At 42.5% G+C, this 22987-nt stretch overlaps 2 pseudogenes; both read left to right on the top strand.

The window, feature by feature from the left end:
* LOC136524073 (uncharacterized) overlaps positions 1-11507 on the top strand; it is a 35454-nt pseudogene extending 23947 nt beyond the window's left edge.
* A 4301-nt stretch (positions 11508-15808) lies between these two features.
* LOC136524849 (uncharacterized) lies at positions 15809-22815 on the top strand (annotated as a pseudogene).
* Positions 22816-22987: the final 172 nt, after the last annotated feature.

Raw genomic sequence — 22987 nt, 5'->3', positions numbered from 1 at the left:
TGGTATTCAGACCTCTCATGAACCATTTCTTTTTCTTGGCATCCGTATTGACATGTTTAGATGCATACTGCGACAGATGATTGAATCTTCCCACATACTGCATAACCGTTTGATCCCCTTGCCTCAAAGCAAGGAATTCATCCAGCTTCATAGCCATCACTCCTTTTGGGATATAATGGGCTCTGAAAGCAGTGCGAAATTCTGTCCAAGTTAACGGAACGCCTGCGGGTTGCATGGCCATCAGATTTGCATACCAAGCACCAGCTGCACCTCTAAGTTGCTGGGCAGCAAACACCGGTTTCTGAAACTCTGTGCAGTGAATAAGATCAAATTTCTGCTCCATGGTCCTAAGCCAGTCATCAGCCTCCAGTGGTTCATCTGCCTTGGTGAACACCGGGGGTTTTGTATCCGTGAAATCCACATAGGTAGCCTCATGCCTGTTATGATTGCGGCCACGGTTTCTATGCATCTGATTCTGATTACTTTGAGCCATCGCATGAAGCAAACGAGAATTTTCCACAGTCACATTGACTAATGCAGCGATAGCATCAGCCAGATTGGTCGGCATCGGTGGCGGGTTGGGGATATCATCATCATCTTGTGAAGTACCAGGAATATGCGATCCCCGCGTACGATGCATCTGCTCATAACAAACCAAACTTTATTCACAAGCCTTTATTGAATTGCACAAAAGCTTACTCCAGACACATTACATAGGGTTTATTACTATAAACACCAGACCCTATAAGTACCAAAACAAGATACATAGCTTAACCATAATTAACTATTATACAACTCTACTCTTTTCCGTGATTACTTCAAACTTCAGGCTCGGTATCCATTCCGGAATTTTTACCGCCTTCATCATCACTTTCATTGATCATTACTAATTCTTCAGGATCTTCTTCTTCTTCCTCTTCCGATTCGTTATCATCGGCAAGGATGACACCGGGGTCCATGGCATCAGCTTGAGGCTCATGATTCGGGTTTAGTAGATTGCTAAGCCTATGAACTTCCTCATGTAGCTAGGTATTATGTTCTTCTAAATCTTCTACATAGAATTCTAGCTCATGAGTTCTAGCTCTAGCTACATTTTCCCTATGCCAAGCTTCATTTCGTCCCTCCACCGTACGAACTAACATGCTTTCGCAGTTCCTGTGTGCGGTGGTGAGACGCCTCAATTGATCCTGTAATTCTCCTACCTGTATAGCATCCAAAGCTCTATCTCTAGTAGCTTGTGCTAATTCTACAGAAATCCTTTGTATCTCTGCTTGGGGATCAGGCCTAGAACTGCTACTGCTAGCACCATCGTTTCTAGGGGCAAGTTGGTGACAAGGAACTCCTTTGGGTCCAGTGGACTTACGGGGCGTCATCTTAGCACGAGCCATACTGTAGGAAACCAATTTAATCCAAGTAAGACCATTTGATCAAAGTCTAAAGAGCAGCTATGATGGATTACATTACTCAAACCAGTCTCACTACTCAACTCCAGACTAAGAGATGAAGGAAGTAACGAGTGAATTAATAATGATGCACGAATCGTTCTTACGAACAAAAACATCAAAGTTTATAATGCACATAAACAATATTTATTTTTATATAGGGCATAGTAAGATTACTACTCCACCACACAAGACCCTTTTAATTAAATACGGAATGGTGAGAAAGAAATAAGATAAGTCAGAAGCAATTTGGACTAAATTAGCAAGTTTAATTTAGTCATCCCAAATCATTTTGAAGTTTTTGTAAACAATACAACAAAAACCTTGTAACGATCGCTCTGATACCATTCTGTGGCAGAACCTCCTAAGTTATAGGGCACACATGCATCTGTCACTGTCCAATGACCTTTGACATTTATGCATACGTTTCCAATAACTTAAAAAGACTGTCGGGTGTCCTCGGGGAACCCCGAATCATCCACGATTTCTGAGCAGGATCATGTTACAGAGTCATTACAGTATTACAACATTTATTCAAATATCTACACCAGAGTAAAAACAGCGGAAGTCTTACAATAACATAATTTACAAAACAGTGGTTTCAAACCTCATAACTAAGTTCGATGATTATTACAAAACGAAATAGTGGAGCGGCATTATAATATAATACAAAACACACAATGAGGCTGCCCTGCCCAAGGGCCACATATTTACTTCTCATCGTCATCACAAGGTACAACTGTCATGCAGCACGATCCACAACAGATCTGCTCATGAGACTCACCTGCAACAAGGGTCAACGAACCCTGAGTACAAAAGTACTCAACAAGACTTAACCGAAATAAGAACTGATAACTCAGGAATGTAGGCTCAGGGATTCAAGGTATGGTTTTAGCAATAATCAAAGTTATTTTGTGTAAAAGCTCTTTAACAAAATTCTTTAGTTCAACAATTTAAACTTCATAAAATCATATACAAAGATGACACGATCCGTAATGAGATCATGAAACTTCATATCCAACACCTTCATCAACCATTCTCAAGTTCCAGTTATTAATACTACGATGATGAACAGTGAGTTGAGTCTCCATAACCGAGGAGCAACGACGATTCGAACCGATTATAAACCTAGCTGGGGCTTCCAGACCACACGACATATGCAGGTCCCCGACCTACATATACCAACCTACCCTCAGATCCTCTGAAACAAGAACGGGTCCACGCCACCCGAGAATACAGTACTCCACCAATCCAGCCCATAGCCACGTGGGTACATGCTATTCCCGCTATCTCTCCACTCCCAGTGCGCGAGTAGCCATTCTCGTAATAGAATCGCCAAGTTCAGGCTTACCGGAGTATGTGGTTAGTACTATAAATTCTCACCTCATGCAATTCAACAATGGACGTGCCTTAATCGACACAGGCGGAAAGAACCCGCTCACAAGACCTCCATGTCTTGTGGCTCACACACACCGAGTCCGCCCGGTCTAGATTTATTACTCCACATTCCCATATCGCATGCTAACATAATTAACCAATGTTCCATTTAAAACTTGCAGGTGGCAGGTAATCACCCGACTTTCATCGTTCTACGCATAGCTAAGCAAAACTAGACATATACGAGTTTAAAAACTGGTAATATGGTAAATATGAAATAACAAGGATGGTAATGCACCAATTAGGCTCTTACTTAACTCCTAATCACTTAATGCAGTAACGGAAAGCAAAAGCAAAATTAATTTGTAAAACACAAGGTAGGGTTGTATGCATCCGAGGCTTGCCTTTGTTGACGAAAAAGTTCGGCTCCTGCGACGTTTCACAAGTATTCGATCTGACCTCAACAGACGGATTAACCTCCTCAACCACTTGATTAACTACCACGTGTTCACCTTCGTTAACTACACGTAATAACAATGCCATGTTTAACATGATGTGGAATACGAAACATGATGCTCGATGATGGATGCAAAATTAATAATTTGAATACAACTTTCCTTCGCGGTACAGTTGCAAGTCAAACTAATCAAACCTTTTTCGCAACACCCAATCAATTGCCAAGGATCATTATCAACTAATGATCCAAGGTCATCACTCAATCAAAATTTCAAACAAAACCTAAATCATTAAAGGTTACTATTTGCTTTTATGAATTAATTATTTAATTCAAAATTATGAAATAAATCAAATTATTCCAATTGAGCTCAAAATTTTTTTAAATGTTCATTACTTGATAACTAAGTGGCAAAACAAATTTCATAATTTTTGGATAAATAAATAAGCCTAGAAAAATCATGGAAATCCATTTATTAATAAATTGAGCAATTTTTATCACATTCAAAAATTACTGAAAAACATTATTTCATATTTTTCTTAAATACTATACATCACAGAGAAGTCACACAAAAATTTTCATAATTTTTGGAGCTCTAAATAAATCTACACAAAAATAACAAAAATAGACACTATTCATTCAAATCTGAAAATAGAAAAATCCATTTGAACGTTGAGTCACTGACAACCCGACCCCACCTGTCATCCCTAACCTCCGACGTTGACCACGGCAGCGATGGCTCTGACCGGCGATTTCTCGCCGACGGTGAGATCACCGGCGACGACCAACGTACCAAAATGATCACCAAGTCTAGGCGCATCGATTGACGTCCCTATCAACACTGATTACGGCCCTATACTAGCTCGTCGTCGACCATGGCGGACGCGGTGGCACGGCAGCGCTACGCCGGTGGTGTGCGACCGGTAGAGCTCAAACAAGGGATTCAGGAAGCACCAGTGGCTCACCCCGAACACGTTGAAGCAAGGAGCGAGGTCGGAGAAGCAACGGAGAGGCGTGACGACGATCACGGTGATCACGGCGGAGCAAAACGTCGTCGGCGATGGTGTACCAGTGACTGCAGTGATCAAAATGAGCAACCAGCTATGGATTAAGTACTACAGCATCGAGACGAAACAGAATCAGCCAAAACCAGGGATGAAGATGCACCATGGAGCTCTGGCCGCGGCGAATCGCGCTCGGCGGAGGAGTTACCGGCCGCGAAGAAGAAAGACGTGGACAGCGAGTTTCCGGTGGAGATAAACTAAATTGGTGGGTCGGTTGGACGCGTAAGGTTAAGGCAGAGCTAGGACAGGCTTTGCCGAGACGGCAACGATGCTAAGTCGACGGCGAGAGCTCGACGGAGCTGCGGTGGTGGCGACGGAAAAAACAGAGGAGGAAGAAAAACGACGACGACGGCGTCTCGGTTCTTATAACGCGACTCAGAAGCTCAAGAAAGCCACGACGGAGCCGTTTCCATGCCAGCGCGACGCCAAGGACGGCCACGACGTACCTGGAACGCCGAAGAAGGTCGCCGGCGGTGTAGTCTTGACGGTGGACACTGTTCACAGCAATTACAAGTTTGCCATTCACCAAAATTCACAAATTACTCTCAAATTTTCATAACAACTCAAAAATCTCCAAAAACAAAAGTTGTTCAAAATCAAAAGTTCTACAACTTTGCTTCTATAACCATCTCCTAATTCAGTCTAGATTTTGAAATGAACTTTTGAATTTGAATAGGGAAATTTAACGAATTACGCCTTTTTGAATTACTCAAAATTTTTCTAAACAACTTGAAAAACTCCAAAAACAAACTTTGTATAACTTGCCAAGCTCTACACTTTTGCTTTTGGGATCAACCCCAAATTATGCTTAGATTTTGAAATGGATTTTCAGGGTAGGATTTAAATGCTGAAAAGCGGGGTTTTCTCGAAAAAATCAAAAATCCAAACAAACTTTGAATTTAAGTCAAACAATACAATTCAACACATACCACATGAATATAAACTTGTTTTAGTGTATGCATCTCAAAGTTTTCACCAAATGCCAAATGCTTTGCAATGCATATGATGACATGTTAGGTTTTAGTATTTTAAACACCCGAGGTGTTACAGCAATTCTGGAATAGAACACTGAAATTAGTAAAGAAAGTCTTGCATTATTTGCAAGGAACGAAAGGCCTCATGATGACATATAGAAGATCTGATTCACTCCACATAGTGGGATATTCAGATTCTGATTATGCGAGAGTGAATACATATCCAGACGTGGATTTTCTATCATCTCGTAAAGGGGAGCTATTTCATGGAAAAGCTCAAAGCAAACTGTCACTACATCGTCCACAATGTATGACGGTTTGTAGCGTGTTATGAGGCAACGGGTAGGTGAACTGACTAAAGAAGTTCATACCCGGTTTGAAGGTGGTTGACGACATCTATAGACCACTTAAAGTTATACTACGATTATAATCTGGCAGTACAGGATGCTCACAATATAAGTCAAGTGGTACTGCCAAACACATTGACATAGAGTATTATGTTGTGAAAGATAAAGTCCGGGATCAAGTCATAAGTCTTGAGCATATAAATACAGAAAAGATGCTCGCGGATCCGCTTACAAAAGGCTTACCACCCAACGTGTTCAGAGAACATGGTGTTCAGAGAACATGTAGCTAGCATGGGTTTAAGGGAAAGCCTAAAATTTCTGGACAAAAGAAGGCCCAAAGATAAGTATCTATTTCAGAACAGAGTAGTGAGTTGTAGCTGTTAAGTCTATCGGCAATGGACCGTGACGATGAGACATGCTCTATGAGCTAATCTGTAATGGAATGAACAAAAGTAAATGATATGAAATTGAAAGATGGAATGAGATCAAGTGAGAGAATGTTAGTTGATCTCCACCAATAGGCCCAACGGCCTATTGGGCCCTTGCCTCTGTGCCCTGATCGGGGGCGCCCAACCCTAACTGGTTGGTGGGCCCCTATCGCATAGCACATACAAATAGAGAAGGTGGGGATCGAGGCTCGTTTCACGAGGTTGATCGGAGCCGCCACACCCACCTACAGAGAAACCCTAATCCGATCCTAAAGAAGTGCTGCCAGCGACGGGATGTGCCCCGCCACCGCGTCGCTCCCTCTGCAGGGTCTCCACAGCGCCACTGGTGATCGTCTCCACCGCGCTGCACGCCTTCTACACCGCGGCACCGGCGTCTCCCCGCTGCGGTGCATCTACTGAGAAGGCGAGGAGCCTTCACCGCATCTACGGTTACACAGAGAGAGGTACACATTCGATTCTAACACTAGGCCCTGCAGATGCAATGGCAATGGCTCAAGAAAACTCGAGCTGATCGTCCTTGGGTTGATTTAGAATTGCCTTGTCATGCTAACACATTGGCATTATTCTCTATTGCAGTAACAACCCAAGATGGAAATGGAAACAACACACTGTTTTGGACAGATCGATGGCTCCGTGGATGTTCCATTTCTGAGTTGGCACCTACAGTGGTTGCTTGTGTCAGACCTCAAATTAAAACGAAAAGAACAGTGGCAGAGGCACTTGGAAATAATGCTTGGGTGAGTGATATTCAGGGAGGCCTGTCCATGATCGGACTCTCAGAGTACTTGCACCTTTGGGATGGTCTTAGGGACGTTGCGCTCTCCCAGGATGATGATCAACATATTTGGAGATTTGATGCCTCTGGAACATACTCCGCCAAGTCTACCTACCGAGCTTTCTTCTATGGTTCAGTGACATTTGAGCCTTGGCGACGTTTATGGAAGTCATGGGCCCCTGGAAAATGTAAATTTTTTATTTGGCTCGCCATCAGAAACCGATGTTGGACAGCGGATCGGCTTGCTCGCCGAGGATTGTCACATCCAGTGAGATGTCCATTATGTGACCAAGAGGAGAAGACTGCTCAACACATGCTCACTAATTGTGTGTTCTCACGTCAAATATGGTTCAGCATCCTTTCTCCTACGGAGATGGATGAAAAGCAGTACCACAACAGAATGAACATAGCTTTGCTGATTGGTGGGCCAAGTGCATTCGTAGAGTCAAGGAGTACAAAAAAGGGGTTAATTCGCTAATCATTCTGACATCTTGGCTGATATGGAAGCACCGCAATTCTTGTGTCTTTGGTGGAGCTACTCCATCCGTTAACGAGGTCTTGAGATAGTTTAGAGATGAGTACAAACTATGGTGCTTGGCTGGAGCTAAGAAGCTCCAAGCACTTTGGTTAGATGGGGTAGGGACCTCTGGTTAGGTGCCTGTACCTGGTTGTCGGTCGTCAGATGCCTCATAGATGATAATGTTGTGTCACAACCTTCTCATGTATGGTACCGGCATGAGTTGGTAATGTACTCGGGCCTTAATTTCCTCTCTATAATACAATGATACGCAGCTCTCTTGCGTATTCGAGAAAAAAAAAAGATTATTACTGCACTTTGGAATTTATGGAATGAAAGAAACAACATCAGGGAAGAGGGACGAAGACGCAGTGCTGAATTGATTGCCAGAAACATGAACGCCTATGTTGTGGAGGCGGAGTCTACTCTGAAGAGTGAAACGAACATTACTGTTGGTGGTCCGGCAAGGCGCAGTTAACGATGGAGCAAACCACAGCCGGGTTCTCTGAATCTAAATTGCGACGGCTCTTTCTTGGCTGCTTGGGGATTTTTTATTAGACAGTGATGGCGATGTGGTCTCAGCCGGCAGAGGAAAGGTTGATCACCTGTTAAACGCCTTTCATGCAGAGCTCCTCGCTTGTCTCTAGGCAATTCAAACGGCTATCAATCTGGGGATTGGGCACCTCATTGTGGAATCAGACTCTCTGAAGGCGGTACGTGCGATCAACTCCGATGATTTCGATGATACCACAGTTGGACATTTAGTAGAGGAACTCAAGTCTCTAGTTTCGTTTTCGTTTCTTAGTCATGTGTGCCAGTTTAAGGGTCGAAACTGTAATCAAGCTGCTCACGAGTCTGGGTCACTCGTGGGAAGAACGAACTATAAGTTCTTTGCCTGAGAGCATTCGTGTAACTGTTGCTAACGATCTGTTAGCATCTGAGTAATGAAATTTCCCAGGTTAAAAAAAAAATGAGTCGGCGAGCGACACACGACTCCTCACTCCTTACCTCGAGTCCTCGTACGCGTCGGTGACACGAGACGCGTGGTGGGCCGGGGACAACATGTGACGCGAATCCACGATCACCAACAGCGACGACACAAGACGCGATCACCTGAGACAAGCTTCTGTTGTGTATGGGCGTGATTGGTTGTTGTGTATTTGGTTGTTGTGTATGGGCGTGATTGGTTGCTCCGGGGGAGAGGATCCGGGATGGAGGGCCAGTCCTAGGCGGAGTGAGACAGGCTGAAACCATACATCTAGGTGTGTTTGGTTGTAACTTTAAGAGTGATATTGGATGACTGTGAGTTTGTTTGGTTACCTGCTTGCACCAATTTTAGGAATGAGCTGATCCTCCTCCTTGTGTTTGGTTTGCAGCAAGGCACGAGGTGTGAGCACCCATGTATCACTTTGGTGAGGTTACTACCATTTTCATCCAAACAAGCATAACAACACAAACATTACCTCAGATCAATTTGTATCATCATCAACTAAGCCCTTGGAGTATAAGAGATATTATAAAATAATACAACAGTCCAACCAGCTATTAAACATCAACAAATCGGTCCCAGTACCTCACAAGGTCAAAGTAAATTGATGAGTACATGGTTATAGGTTAATCATCACAGGCAATTCTTCCCACATTTAACAATGTAAAAGATGAGCACCAGCAACATGAAAGACTGAACCATGCAAAGAAGAAATAGCCAAGATGGTTTGACAATGACAATGGCAACAGGCTTCTCAAGAACTTTTTCATCTTCATAAGTGGTTAACAAATTGGCCTCAGATAACAGTTTTTCCTCGGTTGACCTTGAGCTTGGAGCATAAGAAACACAAAAGGCAACATAGCAATGGTAAGAAACAAATATGAAAACTAATAAGAAATAGACTAGAGTTCTAGTACCTCACAAGCTCAATGTCATCAGATTTTTGTAATCCAGTACACATGGTAGTTTAGTTATCATCATAGGCTTAACAAGAATATCAAAGACAATTACAAATAAAATAGTTGGAACCGAGTGTCAGAAAAGCCATGAAGCCTTGAGACACATCAATCCCCTGCAATCAGGCACTCTAGCCGAGGAGCAAGCAAAAATTCAGATAGGGATCATGCATTTGCTGCGTACCACATATTTAGATAAAAAAAAGTCAGTGGTACCCTAGATATGAGCGTGGAACCAGAGGGAAACAACAAGGAACAAGTAGATCAGAAATATTAGGTCATAGATCTAAGTATGTAAGAACAAGAACCCTAGAATCATGGCACAACTCAAACAAAATCCGCACATAAATCAACAAAAGCACCACACAAAGAGGAAGAGGAGAGAAGCGCAGGTGAGGTCTACTGTCATGACACTGGAGGACCACCATGAATCCGCCAGTCAAGGTCGACTTCGGCGGTCAACCGAGATCGAGGGGGTGCAAGAGGAAAGGCGCACCAGAGCAATGGAGGAAGGAGAGATGCGAAACGGGGGGCGATAACCCTAGCTGACACCCGCGCTCGCCCGAAGCATTCGCGCCAAGCATCGAGTCGTCCTGCATCGAGAGGGAAGTGGAAATCGAGAAGACCGAGGCGTGCGGGATGGAGGGGGTAGAGGTACGAGACCGAGCAGGCGAAAGATGCGAGGAGGAAAACCAAACACGACGCTGGAACGAGACCACCTAGGTAAACCGTGCGAGGACGGTCCGCTCCGAGCTACCAATCAGCCCCTATGAGTATGATCCAGGAATGCACCGAGTCCCCAAGACCCCAATGCTGGGGATTTAATTAAATTTGTGCATCCTCTGCTAGCCTGCTCTGTGCTCTGGAATTGAACGTGATTATATTGGATAAATTTAACCGATTGCCGGAGTGTCCTCACCGCTATAGCACTGAATCATAATGCATAATTGTTGATTCCTTGCTCGTGCTCGCTTGAAGGTAGGGTACAACCATACAAAAAATGATTTAGTTTTGGATTTAAGTAAGTTATGGTGTACAGCAGGTCAATGTTAATTTTTTGAGCTAATTCTTTCTATAAATTTTAACAGCATCATGTCATCAAGAAAAGTATGTTTTCAACAATGAGAAAAAGAAAAAGAGAGCACAAGTAGATGAATTGATACAATCACAGAGATGGTGCATCCATGTTTTTAATAGTAATTTCAAGTACTTCAAAATATCCAAACGAATTGACTTTTAATATGTATGAATTATTTCGTATGAATATTGCTTTTGCATACGAAACTAAGTGTTTATAAAAGAAATATTGACAGGATAGTATTGTTACTATCAATATATGCACGGGTGCTCTGAAATTTGGTTTCGTCTCGAGCTCCAAAAACTTAGGACTGATCCTGAAACTATTTTTCTTTCCCCTATTAAAATGAACTAGAAGTTAACAAAGCTACTATTTTCGATCAAGGAACCAGAGGTGTGCCAAAAATAGTCTAAAACAGTTAGCGGTTGAGAACGGCCCAAAGAAAAAAAAATGCCTGTGATGGGCACTGGGCACTATGCCCGTGTGCGGAAGTCTCATCCGTAAAAAGAGGGATATACTAGCGTCCGGACCTCTAGACGCCTGAAACGCCACGCCTCCATCCCCAATATGCAGGAAACACCGCGCCAGCTTTCGTGCCGCTCCACTTCCCGTGAACGCAGGGACCGCCTGCGCCCGCTTCCCACGCCTGCTCCGTATCATGCTCGCACGCGGGAATCCATGCGTCCCGCCTGCTCTACGATTGCAACATGAAATACTTGATTCAATATACGCCTGAAACATCTGAAACATTTCAAACATACACTTGCAACGTATGAAACATATGCAACATCTAGATAAACACTTGCAACATATATCTAAAACAGATGAAACAATTTGAACAGGACTCTTGCAACATACGTATACATCAATTGCAACATATGCAACACCTAGATCTACTTTTGCAACATCTATATGAAATACTTACAACATACATCTGAAACACTTGAAATATATGTTTGTATCATGCGCTTTCAGCGCAACATCTCCTTGCTGAGGTCACGCGTCGCGGCGGCCATGGCCTTCCTAGTGGGGAACTACGGTAGCGGCGACACCTCGGTGCGGCGGGGGATAGGGCACGGCGCGTAGCTACGAGGGACAGGGCATGTCGCGGCGGGAGATGGGGTGCAGCGAGGCGGAGTAGGCGTCGCGGGGGATGGAGCGCAGCGCGGTGGCAGACGACGCGATGAAGCTGCGATGGGCGAAGCGAGTGGGGGATTTCTGTCATATGGCAAAAAGATGGAGGAGAGAGCATAGAGTGAAGCAGGGTTGTTGCTTGTTGGACCCGGCCGCTGAGCAGGTCCAAGAATGCCTCATCGTGCCGACCGTGGACCACTCGTTCTAGGAGTCATGAGACGTTTCTGTGAGGAGAAAAGTCCACATTAACTCCTTAACTTTTGTGAAAGTCTACTTTTCCTCCCTGAACTCTACAACCTGGGTAAATCACCTCCTTGAACTTTCAAAGCCGTTCGTTTTACCTCCCTGACCGGTTATAAGCAGTTTTCAAAGGCATTTTTGTCTTTTTCCCTTTTATTTATTTCGGTTGGATCTTTGAAAGATCATAGTAAATCATAAAAACAATCATAAAATAGAAAATCCAATTTTAACTCCACATGAGTAGATCTACACAATGAACATATAATATGGTATGCTTTGGTACAATTTTTTTCCTGTAGCTTTAAATATATGCTTTTCTATAATTAATTCATAGCTGCAGATTTTATGGTCTAATTATGATAAAATTTTTATGTATACATGATCCAATGAATATAAAATTTTTACTATAGTTCAATCATATAATAAATAGCCCACCATAAAAATTTCACCACAATTGGACCATAGAAACTGTAGTTATAAATTAATTATACTAAAGCATACCATATTATATGTTCACTGTGTAGATCTACTTATGTGAAGTTCAATAAAATTGGATTTTTCCATTTTATGATTTTTCTATAATTTACTAAAATTTTTCAAAGATTCAACTGAAATAAATAAAAAGGAAAAAGATAAAACCGTCCTTTGAAAACCATTTATAACCGGTCAGAAGGTAAAACGAATGGTTTTACAAGTTTAGGGGGTGGTTTACTCGATTTTAGAATTCAGTGGAAGCATACTTTCGTAAAAATTAAGGGAGATAATATTGATTTTTTCCTTTCCATGATGGCTTTTCGGAGCGAGCGAGAGCGCGGGCCATAAATTCCCCAACCCAAGCGACGCTCTCGGCCCATGACCCGCTCTCTTTTTTTCGGACTCCAGCAACAGGTACGTTTTCTATATATTTTTTTAGACTCCGGCAACAGGTACGTTACCTTGTGTTTTCCCTTTTTGTTTTCGATGATCTTTTATTCTCTTTTTTTATTTTGTTTATCTTTTTATGTTTATTTTCTTTCTTTTCTCTTTTATTATAATTAATTATTTCATTTCTTTATTTTTAGATTTCCTTTTTATTCTGTTTCCTTTTTTGTTTTCCGTGAACTTTATATTTTCTCCGTTCTTCTGATTTTTCTTCTTTTTATTTCCTTTATCCTTTTTATTTCTCTTTTCTCCCTTATTTTACTGTAGTTTGTTATTTTAATTATTTGTTTTCATTATTCATGTTCTACTTTTTAATTCTTATTATACTACATAAGATACATGTGATGTTCATGTAGTATACCTAAATATTTTATGATGCCTTCTTGGATGTTCACATATTATAAATAGATGGTTCTATGATTATTTTTAAATATTCACATAGTACTTGTTAGATGTTTTATGGTATATTTTATGTTATTTGAATACAGTATCCATGTTTTGTTCTTCTGGGGCATGTTTGGCTGCACAAAGAAGTTGCTGCGGCTGCAGCTACAGTGTCCCATAGACTGATGAACACTATAGCTATAGCCGCAGCCCGCACCAGCAACCGCTTTTTTGTGTAGCCGACCTTTTTTTACTTTCCTCTATTATGTGGCTCTTTTCCTATTTTATTTTTTTGTTTTCTCTTATGTTTTATTCTACATCTCATTAATTCAATTGTTTATTTAATTATTTATTTTATTTTTCTATATATTTCATAGCATTTTGTTTTTCATTTTTTCTTTTTCCTTCTTTAGTTTTACTCCAATTAACTATTTTAATTATTTTTCATTTTCATATCACTTTTTATTTCCTACTTGTATGATATACATGTGATGTTTATGTAGTATATATATATGTGATGTCTAGGTATACCTCGGGATATTCAGTAGTATAAATGGTATGTATTAATATGATGTTCTACTAGGGTTTTTTTTATTGTTCTCGTACTATCCATGAGATGTGCATCACGATCAAGTGCGCTAGCTGCGGAACAGGCCGGCCCATACGCGGGAGAGAAAAAATCATCAGCCCATGTGCAGGAGCAAAGCGGCCCATGCGCGGGAGCAAAGTGTGGGCCAGAAAAATTTAGTGGTGCACGCTTGGCCTGTTGGTCTGGTGGGCTGCGGTCTACGAGTTGGGAGCCCATAACTATTTGGTGCTTACTAATAATTGAGAATATGGGCCGCCTACGGGATTGGAGACAAAGTTAGTTAGAGACATAAAGACGTGTTGTACAGGGCGTGTTTGTTTCCGTGATGACGTTGCATTTCAGTAGAAAAAATCCACCAAACAGCTCGCGTCGAAGCAACTTCTGAAACGATGGGAAAAATGAACTGCACGGTGGGAAATCACGAACTATCTGAGCCGCGTTATTTATGCTTATACGTAGCGTGATTCCACCGCTGGCGGTCACAGGCCCATAATTAACCTTGAGTTGTATTAGTATTTCAAATGATTTTTTCCCCGAGATAAAAGATGATTTTTTTTCTTCTTTTGCGCCACAAGCAATTAAGCGTGTGCGTGTCGATGTGTATTCGTGCATCAACAGCAACTCGAAATCTATTATACTTATTATTAGTTGTATTGGTATTAATCAAGGCACCTTTTATATTCCTGTATGTAGTACGGTCACTATCGGATACAGGAGGTTTGCCGAGTGCCAGAGGCACTCGACGAAGCCCAAAAAACACTCGACAAACCATGTATTGGCAAACGCTAGTTTGTTGAGTGTTTTTTATCGGGCACTCAGCAAAGACGTTGCCGAATACCAAAAAACACTCGGCAAACTTTTTTTCAAAAAAAATAAAAAAAGACACACCGACACCACGCCCGCACCATTAGCACCGCCGCCGCCCATCCACGTCGCCGCCACCACGCCGGGGAAGAAGGGAGGGCCCCACCACGCCGCACCACCACCATCCATGCCGCCGCCACCACGTCGGGGAAGAAGGGAGGGCCTCACCACGCCGCACCACCGCCACGTCGGGGAAGAAGGGAGGGCCCCACCGCGCCGCACCGCCACCACGCCCAGGCCGCCGCAACAGCCACGCCCGCCACCGCCACCACGCTCGTCGCCGTCGGATCTGGAGAGGGAGGGCCGAGAGGGGGGGCGCTGCTGGATCCTAGAGAGGGAGGGCCGAGAGAGGGAGGAGGGGAGGGTGAGGTCGCGCCGGAGAGGGAGGAGGAGGGGGGGACGCCGGATCCGAGAGAGGGAGAGAGGAGGGGGGAAACGGATCCAGGAGAGGGAGGAGGGTGGGGCCGCGTCGTATCCGGGAGAGGGAGGAGGAGGGGGGCGCGCCGGATCCAGGAGAGGGAGGAGGAGGGGGGCACCGGAGAGGGAGAAGGGCGGGGCTGCGTCGGATCCGGGAGGAGGAGGGGAGGGCGTCGGAGGAGGAGGAGGGAGAGGGGAGCTGGGAGGGGAGGGAGGGAGGGGCGCGCGGCGTGCGACGTGACGGAGGGGGCGGTGGGCGAGGCAGTGCGGCTTTTATTTTCAGGAAAAAATTGTCTGAGTGTTGTAGATTAGCACTCGGCAAATATTTTTTTTATTTTTTTTCTTCTCCTTTTTTCAGAAAAAAGATTTTATATTTTTTTTGCCGAGTGTCGTAGATCTAGCACTCGGCAATGGTTTTTTTTATTTTTTTCTTCTCCTTTTTTTAGAAAAAAGATTTTATATTTTTTTGAGTGTAGTAGATCTATCACTCAGCAAAGGGTTTTTTTTATTTTTTTTCTTCTCCTTTTCTAGAAAAACATATTTTATTTCTTTGCCGTGTGTTTTTTTTTTTTTGACACTCAGCAAACCCGCTCTTTGTCGAGTGTTTTTTTTACACTCGGCAAACTCCCTATTTTGTCGAGTGTTTTTTTTCGAGTATTTTTAGCGCAGCACTTGGCAAATCATTTATTCGTCAGGTGCCCGAGAAAATACACTCGATAAACATAAAAGCACTCAGCAAATTTGAGGAATCCGGTAGCGAGTATAATATACTAATCTACGAGTAGTATATACTAAGATAAGATGCCAAGTCTGCCTGTATACCAGTATACCACGAAATTTTAACTTGTTCCTCCCGTCTCCCTCTTGTGTTCCTCTTCCTGTCTCGTCGCCAGTTTAGACCTTCGACTTCGATCGTCCCCAAGCAATTCCCGATTCCTGATCCTCCTCCAACTCCCCCGGGATTCGAGCGACCTGAATTGGAGCCGCCGTGTGTTGGCGACATGGCGGGAACTGATCGCCTCTACCCTCCGATCGAGCCGTACGACCTGGAGCCCCTCGCAGGTCCCAGCCGCCGCCGGCGAGGAGGAGGCCGGTGTTTGCGACGCGCCGGTGATGTGGGACGACGAACCCGACGCGCTTCCCTCCCCAGAATCGGTAATCGAGCACTCCCTCCTCGAGCTCGATTCATCTGATACTGAGTTTGCCTCCCCGGTAGATTGGATGGAATATCCGCGTGATGGTTTCTTCCTAGACTGGTGAAGCGCGCTTAGGGTTCAGGGGTGGAGCACGTGGTGAAAAAGTTGGGAGCTTTCGGGTTTCTGCTTGTTGTTAAGTTTGAGCAGCTCTGTTGCTGGTTAATGTATAGTCACGCGGGTTTATGGTATGGAAGCAAGAGATTATAACCGTTTTAATTCTCCATTCCCTTGATACACAAAAAGCAAGTTTGCCAAGCTGTGCATTCCTATGTCCTGGCCCCTGATCAGTGTCTGGACTACCTCTGCACTTTCTTATTTGATGTTTTAGCATGCAAAAGTGAATTTTAGAAATATACCTATATCTTCCAAATGTGCCCCCTACCTCATTTAGCTTGTAATGTTACAAAACTAGAGCTCTCTTTTTCATTTATTATTATCAGAATGGTTGATCTAGTAAACCAAAATATTTGATGACCTAGCATTTGACAACTTAAATAGTAGGATGTCACCATCTTGCACTTTTTTTTAGTACGAAAACATCTAAATTAGTCAAATATGGTAAAATAAAGTGAGTGTGTTCAGTTAGCTTAGATTCATGTAATTTAGTTATGCGTCCAAAAAGCTACTCCCTCCGTTCCAAATTATAAGTCGCTTTGACTTTTTTGGTTCATCCATTTTGCTATGTATCTAGACATTATTTATCTAGATGCATAGCAAAATGGACTGTACCAAAAAAGTTAAAGCGACTTATAATTTGGAACGGAGGGAGTATATATGTATGTACGTGTCATCACCCAAATTATTTAAGGTTATGGTTTATTGCGAAAATCAGGTCCCCCACATATTTGAGAAGGGCGCTAGGGATCCTCCTCCTGAAGTTTTCAAGGAAGAAAGGCTTGGTGTTGTCAATTCTGATGAGTTCAGCGATGAGATGACCACTGCGAAGGAATCCGGAGAAAACAACTATGATGGTTTCCCTTCTTGTGAACAAACAGGCATCATATGGGTGCCTCCTTCTGTTCCACCGATGACAAAACATGATCATGATGAGTGGCAAAAGGGCTTTGGTTACGATAGTGCGGGCTTCCCAGAGGAAGAATATAAGTGGGATATTGACGAAGAAAATTTGGAGATGACAATGTGGGATGTGCTCTCTGAGATGGTTGTTGCAGGGAAGGATAAAGTACTATCCATTGCATCATTTGATTTAGGGACGTATGGCATGTCTATGATTTCAGATTTTTTCCTTGAAGAGGCTCTGAAGGATAAGGCCCAAACACTTGAAGATGTCAGTGCTGGTTCTGAACATGCTCTCCTTGAGACAGAACCAGCAAAGTGGTTGCCTGATAGTGCTTCCTCTTCTTGTATGCTTTGCGGAGCACGTTTTCATCCAATAATTTGCACTCGCCATCATTGCCGATTTTGTGGTGGGATATTTTGTGGTGGTTGTTCAAAGGGTAGAAGCTTGATGCCCCCGAAGTTCATGACCTCAGATCCTCAAAGGGTCTGTGATGTTTGTGCAGTGCGTCTTGAGTGTATTCAACCTTATTTGATGAATCAATTCAGTCGTGCTTGTCAACTTCCAACTCAAGACTTGACAGACCTAAGCACCTTGAGGTCATGGTTAAACATCCCATGGGCAGTCAGTATGGAGTATGAGATCTACAAAGCTGCAAATTCCATACATGGCTATTGTAAGGTATTCATATCCAACACTTTGAATGCCTCCTGTTGCTAATTATTTCACTGTTTTTCCTAGATAGCATTTGTTCCTGTGCCTTGATTCTTCCTAAAAACACATTTTCTGCTCAACAAATGGTTATCCAATGCTACAAGCATTAATTAGCTAGAGTAGATGTTAATCTTATTACAGTTCTATAAATCTCCAGCCCTGCTTAAACTCTTGAAGTAATTTACTACTGTACCAGATCGAAACTAAAAATGTGCGGCTTCATGAATTATGTTGAATAGTATCCAAGTTAATCCATTTAAATAGTTATATCAATTGGGTAACTTGTGGCATTCATGTTTCCCAAAAAAAGTATAATTAGATTGTGTCCTTCATGCTTGCCAAGTATATTTGACAAATCATTTTTCTCTACAAATTTTTAGCACAGTTCCTAGCTTACCAAGGCACCTTGTATATATGTGACAAGTTGTTCCAAATGTCAATTGTTCATCAATTTTCTTTTAGGCAGATAAAATCGTTGCTCGACTTTAGGACACAAATAAGTGATCTGACATGTGTAACATATCGTGCAAACTGCCTCAGAAAAAAAAAAAAACTCGACCTGCGAGGGGCAAGCCGCCCCCCTGGGCATTATACGTAAGAAGAAGGCCTTCTTACACAGGCCGAGAAAACCCCCGAACCCTTGGCCCCAGCCCTGACTCTGGGAGACAGTAACCCGTGAGATGGGCCGTCTCCTTTAAACCAGTGCTTTGGCACCCGGGACCGGCGAGGGGATTTTTTTAACCCCCTAGCCTGAAATTCACTCCCACTGGGAGTCGAACTCAGGACCTGGAGGGTGCCGCCGGAGTGACTAGCATATCTCAGTTAACCAACTGGACTAGCCATCCTTTGGCAAACTGCCTCAGAAATGAACTGGTATTTTTCTGCATTTGTCAACACCATGATTAGGCCATTTAAAATCCAATTTCCCATTTGTAATACACTTGATGCGGTACTGCATAGCAGAAGCATTTGCATAGATCAGCATTGCCTTTACAATTTGTGGTTCCATTTATAAGCTAGTCATATGCTTTTCAAAATCTGGGGACCACAATAAAGTTTACTCTTTCAATTATTTCCTCTTCTTTTTTTAGCAACATGCTTCTTGTTCAGTCAGCCCTTTGCTGTTAATAAGGACGTAATCACAAAATGTTCTATGCTTGCCATATTCAGGTGGGAGAGCTGAAACCTGAGAAGTCGATCCCTGATTCAATTCTCAGACAAGCAAAAGGGCTTGCAATCATCACTGAGGTAAAGGTTGGTATGATGCTTACATACAGAATCGGTACTGGATTGGTGGTTGCTCGGAGAGGTGATGGTTCTTGGTCCCCTCCTTCTGCCATCTCTACTTGCGGTCTTGGATATGGAGTTCAGGTAATATTCTCATCGAGCTTGTGTTTTGGTTATAACTAAGGCCTTCTAACACTTGAAATATGTCTGTATTTTGTACCTTTCAGGCTGGAGGTGAGTTGGCTGACTACATCATTGTTCTTAGGAACACAGATGCCATCAAAACTTTCAGTGGAAATGCACATATGTCAATTGGGGCTGGTATTAGTGCTTCTGCTGGTCATTTTGGACGAGCGGCAGAGGCTGATTTCCGTGCTGGTGATGGTAGTTATGCTGCCTGTTACACATACAGTTGTAGCAAAGGTATGGTTTAATGAAGTTTCCACTTTTTTTTCCGATTTGGCCACATTGCTCTATGGAAAGTACTCTTCTATTGTTCCTGAAACTGTTCACTAGTCAGTAATTAAAAGAAATCTGACAGGATATTGAATACCAACTAGTTTGGTCGTTAGTGAAAAGTTTCCAGGTCCTTGGTTGACACATTAATCTGTGCATATTTGTAGTTACTTCACAATGGTGAATGAAAAATATGCAGTAAAAAATAAGTTAAGAACTACTGGTTGCACTAATTTCGTTATTTTCCAATGAGCTCTATCATATTGGTGAGTTCTTTCCCAAGCAGCACGTTTCTGACAGTGAACCTCTTGTCATCAAACAATCAAACACTTACAGTAAAAAAAGGTTAAAAGAGTTGCACGTTGCACTAATTTCATTTATCTTCTAACCAGCACTATCTGTTTAGTGGTGAATTTTTGTCCAAGCAACATGTTTCTGGCAGAGAACTGCTTTGGACCAATTTTCACCAAACAATCAAACACTACAGGTCAAATCCTGTGTACTCACAGAATTTGAATATTATAATTATAATTGGACTTCAGCCATAAATACCAGTTTGTGAATTCTGAATGCTCTTAAGAAAATATTTCCAACGTTTGTAGTGTAGACCAGAATTCAATTTCTGGAGGAATATAGTTCATAGACCTTGAGCCATGTGGTCTCTGTCGCTTATGGCAGCTAATAAGAGTTTCTACAGAGCTTCAATTTCCAGTCAGTTGAATAAAATGAAACATGATGGTTTGGTATCACAGCTAGCTGCTTCAAGGTAGTACATTCAGATAATCTAAAAAAATCAACATTTGCTTCTGTCAGTCAGTTGAATCACACATCAGTACAAGGCATATATAGTGAGCGCTACAGTGGATCAAAACTCAGCATCATTTGGCATCTTCGTTATTGCAGCATTATACAGTTCATACGGTTTTCATTAATTATATTATAGTCGAGCGCAACACACGTCTTTTCAGCTTTTGTTTTGATTGCTAAATATGTACTGTTGATGTCAGGATCTGCTTTAAGTCTATTAGTGATCTGACATTGATGTTTCATTAGCTTTGCTTTTTGTCACTATCAGTTCTTTGTTTCTCTGGCAGGTGCCTTTGTGGGCTGTGCACTCAATGGAAGTGTGGTATCCACTCGAGACTCGGTAAATGCCCGATTTTATGGTGGTCCAATCAAGGCCTCAGAAATCCTTCTTGGCTCGCTGCCAAAACCACCTGCTGCCGCAACTCTATACAAAGCTTTATCTGTATTATTTGATAAGATCAACAAGTGAACCTCTTGAGTCTTCTCTTTAGTTTCTGACATGCAGTATAGCCTGGTGAATGAATTGAATTATTTCTGGGTCATTGCTTTGCCATCTTTATCTTATTCCTAGTTGGTGATGATGCAAGTGTACCCCTGACCGTCCATTGTTTTACATCAAACAGATGTATTTGGAACCACAAACCACTCTGTAAATGCTGTAAATATGGTTACAATTCTCGTGAGAAATGAAAAAAAAAAAACATTTGTTCAAGTGTTGTCAAAGTTAAGTCTGAATCCACTTGTACCATCTCATTTCTGTATATGAGACGTTGCTAATGCGTAAATCTTACTCAAGTACTTTGTGCCCGTAGTGTCTACTGAGAGGGGATGAGGAACAAGATGGATGTAAGAGGGGATGGTACTTTGTGCCCGTAGTGTCTTCTGAGAGGGGATGGGGAACAAGATGGATGTAGCAAGGACCTGAAAGCTTGATTGGATCTGGCAGTAACGTACAAGAGCATGAACCTTACTCCCGCATGACAATGGCATTAATGTCTAGTGAGACGCGATTTTATGGCCGTAGCAAAACTTTTATTTGTGTGTGTGTACATTGCACATGACAGCCAGTCTTGCAAGTTCAGCTGCACGCCAAGATGCCATCGTGAATTCGTATGGACAGCCTGCAAGAACACTGCTTTTTCTTCATTGATACCGTGCAATTCAGATCCTGATTTGGCATACTGAAAACAAGCCCATCATCACTGAAACACGGCACGTAAGGACAATAAATAATTTAGACCATCGTGATTCTATATAAATGTGATACAAGGGATATGAATACAGCATTACTATTATGTAAGTGGATCTACAAGTTGAGAGTTGAGAAGAGAATATGTGCATGAGCCTGCTTAGAAAGAAATGCTACTCAAGAGGTAAAGGTTTCAGCCAAAGCAGTAGTAGAGGGGGTTCCCAGTTTTGGTAAGTCCTTCATGCAGTTAAGGACTAGTATGAAAGAAGGGTAACTTAGTAAAAAGTGGGAAACGAACAAGATTTTGGGATGACATTTGGGTGGAGGAATGCCCCTCAAAGCTAGTGTTCCCACATTTATATAGAATTTGTCTAGATCAGGAAAACACAGTGGAGGTGGCTGCGAATAGAGAGTGGAATTTATCATATAGAAGGAATTTTAGGGAAAGAGAGAATGAGGAATGGAGAAATATGGTTGAGACTTCAGGAGATTAACCTTACCGAGGGGGACCAGGTGACTTGAAAATTAGAGAAGACAGGTAATTCACAACTAGAAGCATGTACAGATTAATTACCTTTGGTGGAGTCCTGGATGCAAGGATGATGGAGATGTGGACAGTAAAGATACCATGGTCCAAATTTTTCTATGGATGGTCTGTCATGATAGAATAGAGACAGATCAACTCTGCAAAAGAAATTGGTATGGTTTGACATTCTGCAAATTCTGTGGAAAGGAGGAAACAGCTGACCACCTCACAACTAGATGGTTGATTTTAGCAGCCATAAGTTGGGCTCTATGGAAAAATAGAAATGACCTTGTGTGTTCTCTAAAATAATACCGACACCACCTAAACAAGTAGTAGCTTATAAAAGGTATGGTTCTTTGAACTAGTGGCAGGTACTTGCGAAGGAGGAGGACAAGAGCGAAGTGGAGGTGTTACTTCTGAAGATGATGAAGGAGGTACTTACGGGCTCTCAAGTTGATGAAATGCATTTAAAGCACGGAAGGGGGGATGATGAAGTCTGCACTTGGGCGTGCTTTGTTTAGTTTGCTCTTTTCTGTCTTCTCTTTTGTTTTGCTCTTAGAGCAGAAGGTTTTGGCTGAGGTGTTTTCTGTTTGTTAGAACCGGTGGTGCCTGAGTGTGCACACTTGGCAGTAATGTAAACTGGTAACCCCAGTAACTACTCTGTTGCTTTCAATAAGCAGGGTCTGAGACCTTTGATTAAAAAAAAAGACTGTCAACAGAAAAAAAAAACATCAATTGATAGAAGAGAGAGGGAATTTTTGTGAGGGAACACCTTTGATCACGGGAAACTGGGCAATATGAAATTAATTTCATACGAGGATAGCCATTGTTCTAGACAGCGGGGGTTTTTTTCCCTCCGGCATGTTTTTTTTTAAAAAAATAAA

The sequence above is a fragment of the Miscanthus floridulus genome, chromosome 18 (genome assembly GCF_019320115.1).
Source record: "Miscanthus floridulus cultivar M001 chromosome 18, ASM1932011v1, whole genome shotgun sequence".
Taxonomy (NCBI): Eukaryota; Viridiplantae; Streptophyta; class Magnoliopsida; order Poales; family Poaceae; genus Miscanthus; species Miscanthus floridulus.
This window is presented reverse-complemented; position numbering and strand designations above follow the sequence as displayed.